This window comes from Poecilia reticulata, chromosome 10, assembly GCF_904066995.2.
Source record: "Poecilia reticulata chromosome 10, P_reticulata-male-v2, whole genome shotgun sequence".
NCBI classification, from domain to species: Eukaryota; Metazoa; Chordata; class Actinopteri; order Cyprinodontiformes; family Poeciliidae; genus Poecilia; species Poecilia reticulata.
The window spans coordinates 2,665,680-2,679,967 of NC_088839.1; the positions used below are offsets into that span (position 1 = coordinate 2,665,680).

The 14,288-nt window shown below is 38.7% G+C and overlaps 1 long non-coding RNA gene across 2 annotated transcripts; it reads right to left on the reverse strand.

The window, feature by feature from the left end:
* Positions 1-432: 432 nt before the first annotated feature.
* Positions 433-8,976, reverse strand: LOC145553189 (uncharacterized). 2 transcript variants are annotated; one of them, XR_014089459.1, is made up of 5 exons: positions 3,374-8,976; positions 3,168-3,286; positions 2,929-3,015; positions 2,551-2,712; positions 433-2,426 (listed from the first exon to the last, which is right to left on the reverse strand). It is a non-coding gene; the product is annotated as an uncharacterized LOC145553189 (long non-coding RNA). The 2 variants fall into 2 exon arrangements; XR_014089458.1 differs by having other exon boundaries at positions 2,929-3,019.
* Between the last annotated feature and the right edge of the window lie 5,312 nt (positions 8,977-14,288).

The window sequence follows — 14,288 nt, forward strand, 5'->3', positions numbered from 1 at the left end:
TATCAGCCCCCACTCTTCCCTTTGGATGAGAAGGAGATATCCGTTACTTCTGTACAGCACCACATCCGCTGCTGTAAAACCATTTGCCAGTAGTTTACCGTTTTTTAAAAGAACAGTAAAATACTCGCTTCTGTAGCTGCCAGTAGTTTACCGTTTTTTTAAAGAACGGTAAAATACAGGCGTCTATAGCTGCCATTAGTTTACCGTTCTTTTGAAAGAATGGTAATCTACCGTTTTTCTGAAAGAACGATAAAAAAAAATGCTGGTACCTACAGACGCCAGTTTTTTTTCTTTTTCACCGTTCTTTCAGATAAACGCTTAAAAAAAAGCTGGCATCTGTAGATGCCAGTATTTTACTGGAAATGTACCTTTTCAATCCTGTAATTACCTTTAAAAGTGTTAAATACTGTAATGACGCCAACACACCGCAGATGTAGTACCGCCAACAGGATTTATTAGAAATAAGAGCGAGCTGCTATTCCTTAGGCTGCAGCTGCGCCTCTAACAAATCATTACACTCAACTGAATAGCTTCACTGCTAACACACACTGAACTCTCCGCTCTTCCGGTGTTGTCAGATCCCGCTCCCCTGATCCCTTCGCCCACATGACAGGTCCATCACATGTGAGTGGAAATCAGCAGAGTCAGATAGGGGAACCCATAACACTCGACACATAACAGTGATCACAATGGAACTTATAACAAATACACATAACCATATGGACCCCAGCAGAACTAATACAGAATCGTTAAAATACTACGGTGGTCGACAGGTGCAAACGCGCAGCAAACAAAGAAAAGATGCAAACAAAAAAGAGATGCAAAAAAATATATATAAAAATAAGTGTTACAGACCACTAGAGCTTTGTGTCCAAATTCAGGGTCTGCATCCTTTCAAGCTCATTCTTTCATGGGCTTGAGAAATGACCCGGTCTACGGAAGAGGCGTCCTGCGAAGGCAGAGAACATTGCAGAGAAGCTGTAGCCTTCAGCTAGCTGCCTAGCCTACACCTCGGCGTTATGTTGCTTAGCAGCCGTGACACAACATGATTTAAACAATGTTTGTAGGCGAGAATGTAGATGTATAAATCTCACATTTCTGCTCGGTTCATCAGTGCATCACTTAATTGCAATATCTGTCCGACGTTTTCGGTGACGTCAGCTCCCGCTGTATTAACACGCAGCTCCCCTCGCCTGCTGCCAGCTTGTCCAGGTTTAGCATACCAAGGGAGAACACCTGACTCATTTAGGCTTTCCCAAATGACAGTTAAAAACAGATATTAAGTCAGGTAACATCTAGTTGGAATATTTTGGTTCACTAAAATATTTCATTTATTGCTGAGCAAATCGGTTTGACTGATTAAAGTTAAGCCTAAAAACATAATAGTTTTATTAAACTGTATTGTCTTACCTGAGATTTGAAGAGTATTTGAAAAGGGATTCTTTGCTTACATTCCTTATGTAAATGTGCCATACGTATTTGGACATTTTAGAATCAGACTAACAGATTTTTTAAATATGCAACAGCCTTTATTACAAAAGGTTGTCACGGTTACCAAGCAACATAACGCCACGGTAGAGGCTAAGCAGATAGCTGAAAGCTACAGCTAAAAAAAATAAAGTAAGCTACAGCTTCTCTTCTGGTCGTCGAGGACCCAAAGATGCAAAACCTGACTTTGGACACAGCTGTTCTTTGTTCGACTCCCCCTAGTGGTCTGGATCACTTCTGTTTTCAGCATTTTTTGTTGGCATCTCTTTTTTGTTGCATGTGTTTTTCTCGTCTTTGCTGGGTGTTTGTACCTGTTGGCCACTGCAAAATACAGTGGTGAAAGTAAATATACCTTCAAATACTGGTGTTCCAGTATTTTTACTGTGAATTTAGTTTTACTACTGCATTCACTTTATGAGTAAGCTACTACCAAGAAAACTGTAATGCTACTTTATAAAGTACAGTCTTAGTTTTACCATAGAACATTAATACCTAACCCAGTGTAAGCTTCTTAGAATTGCTACAATTGGTGCGGTTCTAAAATGCATAATCTACAGAATTTTTATTTAAAGGCACCACTATAACTCAAACCACATATATTTCCAGTATACTCAAACATTCAAAACGAATAACATAACTATTCCTCTGAGAACTGGTAAAAAAATAGGTCTTCAAAGTCAATATATAGTTTCACCAACACTGGAATAAAAAATGAAGACTTTCAGTTTACAGCGACATAAACTGGATTTAACTCATTAATTTCTACAATCTTATGAACATAAAAACACAGTTCTAAAAGAAATATCCATGCCTTGGTTATCATTAAGCAAATCAATGAAAAAGGACTTCCAAAATCTAAAATTCAACATGGTTGAAATAATGTGGAATTCTAGTTTTAAAATGTGAACTACTAATGGTTTTCAAGAGTCCAAGTGGCACTTAATTTATTAGATGCAGATGAAGGCACCGTCCAACATGGAAAAAGAAAAGACAATACAATTTAGATCCTAAATAATATGGAAACAGAAATATTTCAAAGAAAAGAAAAGAACAACAACTAACCTGAATGAGATGCCACTCAAAGTCCATCAGGTTTTTGATGAGGGTGGAAACCTGAACATTGACTGTCACTTTTTCTTTTGAATGGTCTTTCCTGTCTTTTTGGATACCATCTTCCCATGACCGACTTTTGTGCCCCTTTCTGGGTTAATCCCAATGAAGCGACTAAAAAACAAAATCAAAAATGGGAAAATTCCCGAGAATATAAATAGTGTGGCATTCTGAATACAGCCGGTAGAATATATAAATAAAGCTGTTTTTAATTACGTAAAGAGAAAACATCACCACCTTTGTCAAATGTTAATCATAACTTGCTTTAAAACTTTTAAATAATGTCATTGTATTTTGCTCATTGTAAAAAAATCATAGGAATGGTTTTACCGTTGAATGAACTCCAAAGTCTTGTTTTCACCAACATGCAGGAGGAAGGGCTGTCCTAGTTGCACGGCAATGAGGAAGGCTTCAACACTGGCTTGCATCTTTGACATAATGATAAGAAGACGAATAATAAAAATTATTAAATACATTAATAAATACAGCACAGCTACATTCAGATAGCAAACAAAGCCAATGAGAAAGTGCTTCTACAAATAAGTAGGATCATTAGAATAACCACATACCTACACATATCTGAAAACATGGTCCACAGTTTGACATGAGCTGTTTTGGATTCTTCTTGTGGCCTTTGGATGTAGGACGAAGCACATGAACCAACAGAAGAATGCCTGGTTTTTCCAACCTGGAGGAACAACAGGATGAATAGCAGACACATTAGGATAATAAATAAACATTTTGAAGAGAAGTGAGCAAAACTAACCAGACCCACCAAAATACTTTGTCCACCTGGTTTACCCTGTAGAAGTCATCATAACAGGCTTCAGTCACCAACATGACATACTAATGAAGAAAAAAAGAAGAGTCGGCCAATATATTATTTATTATCATTATTATTTATAAAGACAAAAACATTTTGGCTTAGCTTTGATAGCATAGATCAAACCACCAGTCCAGCACAGCCACTCTCCCCATTATGCCGTCTATAGCCGAAAACTTACTGTACTATTAACTCAAACTGCCTTTCTGACAGTTTTAATGTTTGTTTAACCACCGACACCCCGTGCTACACCTGCTTAGCTAGCTTTATCTGCTAACAAAAATAATAAACCAAGGGTGCTCATGTATAGTCCTCGAGAGCTACCGTCCTGAAACTTTTCGATGTATCTTTACTCCAACAGACCTGCTAACCAGCCTTTCATTTGATTCAGGTGTGTTAATTGGCACAGGGAAGCATCTGAAAGTTGCAGGATAGCAGGTCTCAGGGACTGGACTTGAGCACCTCTCTACTGAACAGTCGTACCGCAACATCCAAACAAATAAACTTACGTTAAGCATAAGTTGATACTCTTGCACAAACAGAAAGTTAATGCATTCATAAAAAATAATCAAAATCAAAAACATGATGGTCTTAACATGGAACTTACTTTTTTTAATAGATCTTTATTGAGATACAGAATACATAACAGTATAAACGCAGCATACATTGTGGTATAATATCCGCCAGGGAGTTACAAACATTGAGACAATACATCACCATTACATTACATAAATACATTAAAGAGAGAACAAAAAGAGCATGTTTTAATAGATTTGGGGAACTTACCTTGTTATGATAAGATCCAAACAAGACGCCATACTGCTGTCTCCAGGGCAAACACGTGATGTCACAGATATGTTGCGATTGTGGGAGCAACTCTTTATCAAACACCATCTTTTTAGGGAAACTGACAAATCTGTCTTTAAATTTGACTAAAGACGTGTATAATTAACATTGTATTTTTAACATACAACACCAACACTGGTAATCTAACATTTTTGATTATGTTCTGAAGATTTTGATTCATTCCCTAAAAGATTTATTATGGAAAGTATTTTTTTCTTTCCGTTTAATATTGTCTTTAAATGCTGGTTCTCTAAGATGCAAATACAAGTAAAATGTCTTGCCTAGGAAAAAAACTGTATTGTACAATTATTTTGCGGTAGTTTACTGCCAGTCGTCAGTCTTGATTGTGACAAGAGAAGAAGACATCAAATTGATAATATCCTACCGTATTTTGGAATAACAGTATGTTACTGCTGGAATTCCGCAGTAAATTTACAGCCATTTCTAAGAGTGTAGTCGTGTTTCTGTGTCTTGTGGGAACTTTATATTGACTTCCATTCATTTCCTACAGCCTGACCCTACCCATCACATACCTAACCCCTAACCCAAAAACAGCATTTCCACTCATGGGGACCAGGATTTGTCCCCACAACCACACAATGTAGACAGAAATATTTCCCCACATATATAAAAACCTGGTTCACATATACACACACAGACCCACCCACACAACATGTCAACACAGAGAATTTGCATTGACTTCCATTAATTTTTCATTCATTTCTGTATAATAACCCTGAGCCTTACCCTAAATCTATCCAACAGCAGTACATGCCAAACCCTAAGCCTAACTTCTAACCTTAAAACAACACTTGTTATGGGGTCCAGGCTTTTGGGCCCCATAAGGAGCTCACAACTCACAACATAGTATTTGTTAGGAAAATGTGCTTCTTAGAGTGACAATGTTGAAATGCCATACCCACAGTGACATTAGGAGCTTGGGAAAACCGTGATGTTGCAGTTGTTTTTTAGTATAATGATAGTAGCAAATTTCATACAATTGGAGGCAGAATGAATGTAGAAATGTAGTGAGACATTTTTATAAAACTCCGAAGATAACAAGACGGTCCATTTACCAACAAGACAATCATCTCAAAAACACAAAGCCAAGAAAACTCAGCTGTTTTCAGAGAAAGAAAAATAAAGCTCATTTCCAGACATAGTGGTGGAAGATGTGAGGAGCTGAAGAAGGCATGTCTGTCAAAATCACACCTGTGATACAATGGAACTAGTTTCTACATACAGAAGAAACACTCACAGGCTTTTCCATTAAGTATTTCATTATTTCTGTGAATGTGTATATAAACTGTATATCATGTTTTTCTAAATTAGATTTTGTTGTAAGTGTGACTTACTTTCTTTTAAAATCAATATAAATTGTGGATGTCATATCAAGAGACAAACCACTACTTGTTTTTTGTAAGTTAGCTACAGAAAGAAGTAGAATGAGCTGTCAAAGATGAAAATCAACAACTCATTTGCATTTAGTTAAATACTTTTCAAGTGAAAACACAGCGAGCCAAGTATTGGTGTCGTAGTAGTAACATGTCAGAGACACAGAGGTTAAACAAAGCAGCCAGAAATAAAATCCATTTACTCACCTTGGAGAACAGAATCTCTGACAACTGATTCTTTGCACTCTGTCCCAACCTAAGAATGTTCTAATACAAAATATAGAAAAAAATGAAAGCAAGTCATGAGCATGGTGAGATAGAGTATGTTCATGTTATCAAATCTACCACGGCATCTCTGACATTCTGTAAAAATAGTTTCCTCCTCACTAAATAAATGTTTGCAGTCACTTGTAATACAAATTTATATTAAAATACATTTTATTAGATTTATTTTATGATATGTTTGTATTGTTATGTTGTTGCAGGAACACTGACAAGTCTGTCTTATTTACTCTTGTCCTACCTGCCAAAAATCTGCCAAAGAGTAGATCATTTCAATACAACGTTTGAAAATTAGTCTAAACCAAATTTATTCTCAACTTCAGAAGAAACTTTAAGAAACACATATTAACCCTCCTATTATGTTGCGGGTCAAATTGACCCGTTTCAAAGTTTAAAAATATTTTAAAAATAGTTGCAAGTATTTTTATTGCATGAAACTTTTTCTATTTGTCTTAATAGGTGAACTCTACATATAAATTGAAAATTTATTCATTTTACACATTTGCAGCCCCCCCTGCGTCTACTTGTTACATCGATACTGTTCGGGTCAATTTGACCCGGCAGTCACGTTAAAGTGCAAAAAAAGATTAAAAATGTCCAATTCTATTTGTTTCCTTACAGCTATGAACCTTATTTCACCACACACACACAAACACAACACAACACACCACACACACACACACACACACACACACGCAGACACACACAAACCCACTTTCTCCCTGCTCTCTTTACTTCACAATGAACTGTGAGAAAGCAGGTGTTCATACAACTTTTGACGGGAACCTTTTCTGTCCCCGTGGGTAAACTCCACCCACACTGAGTGACACTCAGTAGAAGTGGAGGGGAACATAAATACTCTCTGCATGACTCATTTATCTTGATTTTAATTGGCGGGTCAATTTGACCTGGAACAGTATGTGTGTCTCAAATTCAATTATAAAGATCACCCTTTGAAAAAAAAAATTAAATGTAATATAAAAAATTTTACCAAAGATCACTTTCAAGGAAATTATTGTTTTTTGTGTCTAGGTTTTTTTCAGTGGACATAAAAAATGTAAATCCCATTTTTTATGTCCAAATGAGTAATTGAGTAAGTTGTCGTCATTAATCCTTAATATCTGAGAAATAAAAAACATAATTGCACAAATTTTGATTGAGATGGTTAGTATTAAAGTTAATAATCAGATAAAAAAAATGTTTTGGAGGAATTTTTTGGTTCCTGACACTATTGCATGATAAAACTCTCCCCGGGTCAAATTGACCCACGAACATTATTGCTATACCTCAGAAACGAACATAACAGGAGGGTTAAGCTGGAGTTTGGTCCATTTTGAAGCCTCTGTGCAACAAGAACAGCTTGAATTAAGATTTAATTACCACAATGTCCAGCAGATCGCAGTCCATCTGGAAACTTTTCTGGATTTCTGCATTTATTATTTCAAAATAACAGAATGTCCTTCTGAATGTAAATATTAGAAGTGCTGAAGGAGCAGCTTGAAGGGGCTGCATGGAGTGAGCATGCTCAATATTAAAGGTTATTCATGAAAACTGTTTATTAAACTGTCAAAAATGGTAATAATGAAAAAAATTCATTTGCATTTGGTTAAATGCCCTCATGATGAAAACACAGGTGGAGAACAATTTGTGTTATTGCCGGAACATGCCAAAGGAGCAGAAGGGAAGCTCAGAGGCCAGGTGTGAAACCTGAGAGCTGACCTTGAATCAGAAAGCTTGTCACTGATCTCCCACCACAGCAGCTGGAGGTGGCAGGTTGTTTCCCATCTCCAAGACCCACGATGCTAACAAACATGAAGGGTCTGCAGGGGAGAATGGCCACATATCACCCTCGGCCCACCAACAGCTGACTCCACATGGTAATGTGTGCATGACTCCGACTGCAGAGGAAACCTCTTTATGCTGGTATTCAGGATCAATAAAGTGTACGGTATGCATAATATACAGTCAATCCAAAAAATATTAACTGCTTTACTTTTACCATTTTTTTATGTTATAACCTTATTCCAAATTGTATTAAATTAATTTCTTTCCTCAAAGCTCCACAATAAAACATTTTATGATGATAATGCCTCAGTATGACAATGTCAAATTTATTAAAACCAAGAAATCAAATTTACATAAGTATTGTCATTGTTTGGTTTATAGTTTGTTGATCCAACTTTGGCAGCAACTACGGGTTGAAGTCTTTTGGAGTCTGATGCCAGCAGCTGAGACTTCAGGCAGTTTGAGCCGTTCTCTGCTGCGGTTCTTCTCTTGCTAATCCAGGTTGGATGGAGACGTCTATGCTGCCTGTTTTAGATCCACCAGAGTTGTTCAAGCAGATTTTATTCTAAAATCTGACTTCCAAAATATTACAACTGCTCCACTGTGCAGCCCAAATGGACTGGTCACATTATGAGAGAGAATTTGCAAACTGTCTTGGCCTCTGCAAATAGATTATAGTTACTCATGTGAAACCTTTGGAAATGATGATGAAAAGAAGGATTCTTCATAAAATAAAATAAAAAAAATATGAACAACCCTGATTGTTTTTGTTATACCATCTTAGAAAAACAGAATGTCTTCAGTCAGGGGCTTCTTCAGATTAGCTGTAATACAGATGGCTACAGGAGATCTTTCCTGCCAACAGCCCTTAATATCCCTTCCTGCATATGTTGCTGCAGGAGTCAATGCTGCAACGCAACAATTTGATCCAATCTACTGAGTTTCCTGGATAGAAAACTTCTTTAGCTGATATGATTAATGATCTGAGCTTAATGCACTGTTTGATAACTAGAATTAATTTAAATGTACGTATGACTGAATTGAAATCACTTTGTTTATAAAGTGCCTCAAGGTGACATTTGTTACGCATTTGCGCTGTATAAATAAACTGAATTACATCGAACATATTTCTGTTATGTTACAGAACAATTTATATGAGCCTCTATATTGACAGACTGTCAGCACTGCTCAGACGTCCTCAGCCTCCCTCTGTCCTCTGCTCATCCTCCTCACTACCATCACAACATTCCCTTTATTCACTTGCATCAACATCTTTCTCATTTTCTATTTCTTTGATACAAGAAGGACAAACAGTAAAGCAAAACGGATACAGGACTCACTCAACCTGCGTAATGCTGAACATAGAATAAAAAGCTACTTGACATAAGTATTGTTCAGATCCTTCAGTTGATTACTTATATACTGAATAGCTTAACTGTCTGTGGGCTCTCCTTGTCTCACATCCTCAATGCCATCATTTTGATGGACCTGCTGCCACAAGGCTTGAGTAGATTTTATTTATAAAGAAGCTTTCTCAGATAAAAATCATAGTGCTTCAAAATAACAGTGTACAAAAACATGATTTAAATAAAAAAAATATATTAAAAACTAAGTATAAACACACTATAAAAATGTTTTATCAGGAAAAGACAAGTTTAAAAAAGGTTTTCACCTGCTATTTTAATGAATCAAAACCTTATGTCAATGTTTTGATGTACCTATGATACATCATATGTATCATACATACCATGTGGTGGGATTTGATTAAAAATAATTAATCAAGTTAATTGCAGGGTCTGTAATGAATTAATCACAAATAATCACATTATACTTGTAAACAATATGTTGGCAACATTTTAAATTCAAAAAAACTTTTTTACTGTTTATTGAATAAACAGACATACACGTTGAATAATAAGGATAATTATTGTTTTAATCTGTCACCATGAGAAAGGACCAAAGTGTTGTTCTATCCATTCATCTTTCCAGAGTTTGAGGAACTCCTGATCATTCATGGAACTTCTCTAGAAATATGACTGTAGATGCTGACATTAGCATTAGTGTTGCTGCATGTTTAGCATTGAGACGCTATTTTAGACTTAATTAGCTTTTCTAGCTCCTTTAAGTAGTGGCGGCTGATCAACAGAAATGAATTCAAAAATACCAGGAAATGAATCCACAGGCATTCAAACACGAGGAATGTTTGTTCCAGTTAAGAGTTTTTCTACGGAGTTTTGAACCAGTTGAAGGCGAGAGGGTTTTTTGTTGAAGCATGAGAAAAGTACGTTACAGCAACATGAATGAGAATGTCATAAAATACAACATGAATAACCAGCCATGTTCCCGTGTTGAAAAAAAACTCAGTACAGGAATCTGAAATGATAAACAGCTTAAAACAAGTTAATTTTTTTTTTTTATCACTTTCATTCTTGTTTGTTTGAAAACAACAATAATGTTGAATGTGGTTTAACCAATGGCCATGTTTACTAGTCCGTTCTGTTCCCTGATTGGAGGAGCCAGGCTCTCTGGTACAGCGATCTGACCAGCGATGCCATGGTTACTTTGAAAAAGTAACTTTAATCTGATTAACTTACTTTTTCAAGGAGTAGTCAGTAGTTAGATTACTGACTACTTGATTTGGAAAGTAACTAAGTTACATTAAAACTAACTTTTTGGGTTACTTTCAGCAGCTGCTGCTCTGCCACCTGTGAAAATTATATTGAGCTTTGCCAAAACTTAATTGCAAGTTATGTAACATCAACAATGTGTCTCTACTTATAAGGTTGAACTGAAGGGGAGATTGTTTAATGGTTACAACAGTACAAAAAAAAATGTAATTTGTGTGTTCCACTATTGTCTGTAAAACTCTAAGAAGGATTTTAAAGGCCCCCCTCCTGCCCCAGAGTCCAGGTTCTGCATTACGGCCCTGCGTTTGTTGTCAGAGCGCAGAGCAGAGCTTCTGCTGCCGCTCCACAAATCAGATATTCTTCTGCACAGATTTATGACACTTGTCTTAATATTAATTATTATAATGGCGTTTGTTGAACAACCTTACGGAAACGTTCATTCATGGCTGTTTTCATGTTTATTATGCTGTTAATATTAGTCTCGATGTTTGCAGTTTTCTGGAGCACAACGCGAAGCTCGAAGTCATTCACAGCAAATATATGAACTTGACTTCATAGGCGCCGGAATAGGGGGGCCAGGGGGGCCATTGCCCCCCCCACTTTACGGCCCTGCTCTGCCAGTCTGCTGGTCCCGCCAGACATTTACACAGGCCGCACGCAACTCTGACAATCTGTGACTGACATCTCTCTGTGTTCATGCAGACACAGATAAAACCTCCAGACCAAATGTAAAGCTCCAGATCATAACGGTCACCCAAAGGTTTACGTACATGCGGCGTAAGCTTTGGGTCGGGTTGGGATCATGAACCGGTCTGACATCTGAAAAAAGGCTCTGATCCGGTCCATGTCTGGAACAATTCTGCATAAAAATTAAATGAGAATTCTGTATTTGTGCCACATCTGGCCCAAATGCTGTATTTAGAACTGTGGCGACGTTTACTTTCTAACGGCGTTGGGATGAAAAAGAAAAAAAAAAAGACATCTGGCCCACATGTCCGTTTTCGGTCCGGACCAAATGCTCACCCACACTTGGCCTAGAGCAGATCATTTTTGCTCAAGTTGAAAAAAAAATTGTGTGAATATATTTTTTTTCCTCCAAAAGCCAATCAGCCATCAGTATCAATGGCCACTGATAGCTTTCAGGTCTCTGGCTGTTAAAATTAATTTTTGTTTGTAAAATAACAAGCGTAAAATAACAAGCACATTACAGTTTAATCGTGGAGTTTTTCATTCTGTTTTCAATGCAAAAATATTGTTAGCAGTCTGGTTTGTTATCTGTCCCATCACAAAACTCTTTCCCGCACTATTTGTGGGACAAGCAGCAAATATAATCTGCTCCTTTTGGCTTCAGACCAACAGCATAGATGGCGCAGAGCTGCTGCGCCGTACGTCATGATGCGCTGGAACCAGTGGCGCAAAAAGTGGGTATGCAACGCATAGGGGCGCAGCACCAGAGGGGGCGCCAAACCCCCGTCTGGAGGGGACGGCGCGCCGATGACGTTTTCTCATACACGTCACCTCGCGCACATAACGAGGTAAATGTAGCGAGTTTTACCCTTCACGTATCGTCGCCTGGGCGGGAGGGGCGCCGATTTATGCTTTCGCATCCACCTGAATAATGTGTAGTTGCGCCACTTACTGGAACCATTAGGTTGTCCTGCTGCTCTAATTTGGCATTGCTGGAGGATATTTGACATCTATTTTATTATTGTTTTTTTTTAATGTTCCAAATATTTGACCAGTCGTGATTTTGTCATATCTATCCATCCTCGGCACAATTGTGTCGTGCGTATTTAGCTGAGAATAGGGGCGCCCGCAGTTGTACGGCTGTAGGAACTTAAAAAAAGAAAACAATAATTTTTGAATTACTTTATTATCAATGACTATTAACAATAATGAGGAGAAAATAAAGATATTTTGAGTCAGACATCTTGTACGTAGAGCACCTCTGTGTGAGTTTGTGGGGTGGGCACGCAGAAGCCTAAATGTCAATTTGCTTTTGTTTATTTGGCGGCTTGACGCTTTTTCTGTAAGCTAAAAATGAATGAGCGGAGTTTGATCCTTCCCATAGATCTAGGAGCGGTCATTTGGGTCCCGCCTGAGCTTTTTACCGGGTGTGCGGTTCTGGCAGGTCGCCTGTTTATGAGCTTTTGTGTGTGTGTGTGTGGTTTGGAGAACTGAAGACCTGACGGGTCACCCTTTTGGACAACCGTTTAACCCGCTAATGCACTAAACGCGATACGCGTGCTTAAAAAACGCCTCTCACGCTTCAAGTTCGGCGCTTTGCACTTTTGGTGCATTCACACCAAACCATGTGCGGCTGCAGGTGTAACCTGGTTGTAATTCTCTTTTATTATAATTGCACAAAATGTCTTTTCTTTGGTTATTTGTCTTGTTCCTTATCTTACTGAAACACCTGTCATTGTTTTAACCGTGTTACTTTAAGATCGGAAGCCCCACCCTTTTATTTCTTCTTCTGTGGTATTGTCTTTAAATTGTTTGCGCCCCTTAGCCCCTCCCCTTTTGTCATGTTGTCCTGCGGGAGAGGTGTGTGCTTTTCATTTTTCCATCTAAATACATTCAGTTTATTTATGGATCTATTAAGTTAATTTTTGTTATTTACTTTTGTTTTGTGTAGGACTTGGAGCGGGCAGCCTATAACACGGTTGTTTTGTCTGTATTCTCGTCAGAAATAAACCGAGAATCATCTGTTCGAAAGATAAACTGTGTCACAGTCCATTCACTCAATAACCAGCACAACGCAGAAAAGGATCCGGTTACACAGGCATTCGCCTTTTACATTTCTCCAGACTCCAGTTTTGAAAATGGAATAAACTTTATTCCTTCCTCTAATGCTATGGGTAACGCGTGCTTTGTGCATGTTCCCCCACAACTTTTAACCATTTCTTCACCAAATTTTTCACCAAATATGTATCAATGCAGCGCATTTAGTAGCCAGCAATCAGTAAATCAGTAGCCAGACTGCTTCACATGATGGACCCGACAGCTTTGTCCTCTGGGTAGGAGGCGCTTATGTAACACAGTTACAGATGTGCTTTAAAAAAAAATTATATATATATATATATATATATATATATATATATATATATATATATATTTACAGGGGTGAAAGTAGTTTTAAATTCTTGGGGGTACTATGACAAAAAAAATTAAAATAAAACAAACATCCATCCATTTTCTTCTGCTTATCTGGGGTCGGGTCGCGGGGGCAGCAGCTTCAGAAGGGAGGCCCAGACTTCCCTCTCCCCAGCCACTTCTTCCAGCTCCTCCGGAGGAATCCCAAGGCGTTCCCAGGCCAGCCGAGAGACATAATCCCTCCAGCGTGTCCTGGATGTTTCCCGAGGCCTCCTCCCGGTGGGACGTGCCCGGAACACCTCACCAGGGAGGCGTCCAGGAGGCATCCTGTCCAGATGCCCGAGCCACCTCAACTGGCTCCTCTCGACGTGGAGGAGCAGCGGCTCTACTCTGAGTCCTTCCCGGATGACCGAGCTTCTCACCCTATCTCTAAGGGAGAGCCCAGCCACCCTGCGGAGGAAACCCATTTCGGCCGCTTGTACCCGTGATCTCGTTCTTTTGGTCATGTGCCAAAGCTCATGACCATAGAAGAAGGTGGGAACGTAGATTGACCGGTAAATCGAGAGCTTCGCTTTTTGGCTCAGCTCTCTCTTCACTACGACGGACCGGTACTGCGCCCGCTTCACGGCAGACGCTGCCCCAATCCGCCTGTCGATCTCCCGCTCCCTTCTTCCTTCATTCGTGAACAAGATCCCCAGATACTTAAACTCCTCCACTTGAGGCAGGACGACCCCCCTGACCCGGAGAAGGCACTCTACCCTTTTCTGGCTCAAGACCACGGCCTCGGATTTGGAGGCACTGAGACTCATCCCGGCCGCTTCACTCTCGGCTGCGATC